The sequence below is a fragment of the Dipodomys merriami genome, unplaced genomic scaffold (assembly GCF_024711535.1).
Source record: "Dipodomys merriami isolate MVZ:Mamm:240054 unplaced genomic scaffold, mDipMer1.0.p SCAF_413, whole genome shotgun sequence".
In the NCBI taxonomy this organism is placed as follows: Eukaryota; Metazoa; Chordata; class Mammalia; order Rodentia; family Heteromyidae; genus Dipodomys; species Dipodomys merriami.
Genome location: NW_027205749.1, coordinates 542,911 through 545,540, shown reverse-complemented (window position 1 = coordinate 545,540; position 2,630 = coordinate 542,911). Strand labels below are relative to the sequence as shown.

At 37.3% G+C, this 2,630-nt stretch overlaps 1 pseudogene; it reads right to left on the bottom strand.

Annotated features, from left to right (window-relative positions):
• Window positions 1-309: 309 nt before the first annotated feature.
• LOC138807163 (periphilin-1-like) lies at window positions 310-974 on the bottom strand (annotated as a pseudogene).
• Between the last annotated feature and the right edge of the window lie 1,656 nt (window positions 975-2,630).

Below are 2,630 nucleotides of genomic sequence, written 5' to 3'. Positions count from 1 at the left end.
GAGCTACTCTCCAGGATTGTTTTACCAAAGCTTAGCAAATTAACCATCATTTGAGGGGAGAGATGGGGAGTTGCTGTGGGAATATGGACTAAGTGAATTTATGTTTAGAAAAAAATTATAGCTAAAGTATCTTTCCAAGACTATTTTAGACCTTTGACTGAATTGGAAATATGGCCAAATAAAATATTGCTCTTCATCACAAAAGTCCCGTACATTAAAAAATTACACAGTTCCACAGGTGGATGAGGGAGTGTGGTTATATCTAGAAAGATTACTTTTAATGTTTATTATACCTAGACACTTATTCTTCTAAAAATGCTCTCCAAAATCTTGAGCAGAATTATCATACTCTGCAATTTAATGCTTCAATTGTTCAACACAACGCTCACCTATTTCATGTAAATTTTGCCTCAGTGCAAACTGTATTGACTGTTCTAATGAAGGATCTTTTTCAATCAGCATTTTCACAACCATCCCGAAAGTTTTGCAGTTTTGCCGATAAACCTTTGATGAACAAACTGTTGAAGAGCTTGAAGGTGAAGTGTCTCATGATGTTTTCAAAGACTGAGTAGAGGGCTGGGGAGGTAGCTCAGTGGCAGAGCACTTGCCTTGCATGCATGAGGCCCTATGTTCGATTCCTCAGCACCATACAAGCAAAAAGAAAAAAGCTGGAAGTGGTGCTGTGGCTCAAGTGGTAGAGTGCTAGCCTTGAGCTGAAGAGCTGGGGGTCAGCGCCCAGGCTCAGAGTTCAGGCACCACAACTATGCTGAGACTTGTGGAATGAATATGCTCTGCTCCGTCCTGGAGAGTTGCCCCTGCTGCTGAAAGTGGAGCCAGATCTGTTGTGTGGAGAGTCCTTTCGACCTCCAGGTGACTCTGAAAAATGGATGCTCCCTTTTATGGGGAGAACGATCCCTTGAAAAATGGGAAAAGTAGAAACTTTTTCTTCTAAAACCATCTCTTCCGTTCCTCATGGTGGTTGGAGAGTAGACAAGAAAGAGTGAAATTTTATTTTATGTAGCTTATGTCCCCTCTTTTTTATTCTTTTCATTTTTTCTCTTTCTTTTTTGCATGCCTTAATTGCTGTTCTGCCCAGGCGCAGATATATAACCTTCATCGATTATTATATGCTATCCCCCATTGAGTACACACATAATCCAGAAATTTATTACTCTATTCACAAACTCTTAGGCTTAAATTCTTTAATAGCAGTATTATCTCTTTATACCTATATAATTTTCAAGTAACTAATTTTAAGGATTTTTATTTTTTAGTTTTTCATATTTCCTTTCTGTTCCTCCCCTCCTCTCATCCTATCCTTTTCTTCTCTCAATAACATTTCTTTATATTCACATAATTTTGAGTTTCACTTTTTAAATTTCAATTGTTCTTTTTCAATTTTTTCTTTTTTTAATCTCTCTCCTAACATTCTGTCCAATCCTTTTCCCTCTCTGAAATTAGAACTTGATTAAATTCACTCCCCTTTTGCCTTTCCACATACAACTAAACTTATTTCTCCCACATATTTCCCTAAACGTAATAATTTCTGTTTTGCCAAATTCTTCTCTGCTGTTCAAAGCCTATTAATCATACTTGTTTGAATAGATTGTATCTGTTGAACTACATTTTATCTGCAGTCATTTTGACTGTGCAAATAAAGGACTCTGGTTGATGCTTGCCTTAAAATACTATTCGAGCACACAATTTTACTTTCATACCAAATGGTCAGAACAAGACAGAAAAACACAAGAAAAATGGCAAATCCGGGTATCTCAACTCCCATTCATGATAATCAAGTGACAGAACAGTTAATGAATAATCCAGAGGAGAGTCCCCAAAAAGCTCTACAAACACTACTGCTAAACATGGTGAATGAAATGATTGAAAACTTGTAAGCGTCTCAGGATTAGCATGATAGGAAGAGAGGAGACAAACCAAAGATCAACACAGAGATCTCGTGAGCATGAGGAACTACTCAAAGAGTGATACAAGAATTGCGTGAGCATGTTGAGAAGAGTCAATGAGAAATAAAGGAATTGTGTGAGCAGGCTGAGAACAGTCAAAAAGAAGGACAGGAATTATGTGAACGTGAGGAAGCTAATCAAAGAGTTATACAGGAATTTTGAGAGGGGGATGAGAATACACAAAGATCAATAAAGGTATTCATGGAATCTATAAACAGACAGCTGAAAGAATTCAGGTAAATCACAAAGGGAATGCTGACTGGAGCCCAACAGAAGGAATGGGAGTTCAAGGAAACCATAACCAATCAACTAAGTGATTTTAGAATAAACACTGAGCACAAAATTAAGGAAGTAAAGAATTTCATACAAGATCGAAAACAAAGCTCCAACAAAGAATTTGAAGCCATCAATGCCAACCAATTAGAAGGAAAAGAAAGAAAAAAATTAGAAAGTCTTGACAGTAGGTTAGACCACGCAGAACATCGAATCTGAGGGAGTGAGGACAGCCAGGTTATTATAGAGAAAGAACAGACAACTATCCAAGACAAATCCGAAAAATATGATATATCTATTCACCATTTGGGAGACACCATCTGACGGCCTAATCTGAGGATAATGGATGTGGAGGATCACATAGAGACATAACTTAATGGTCTAGCAAACTTG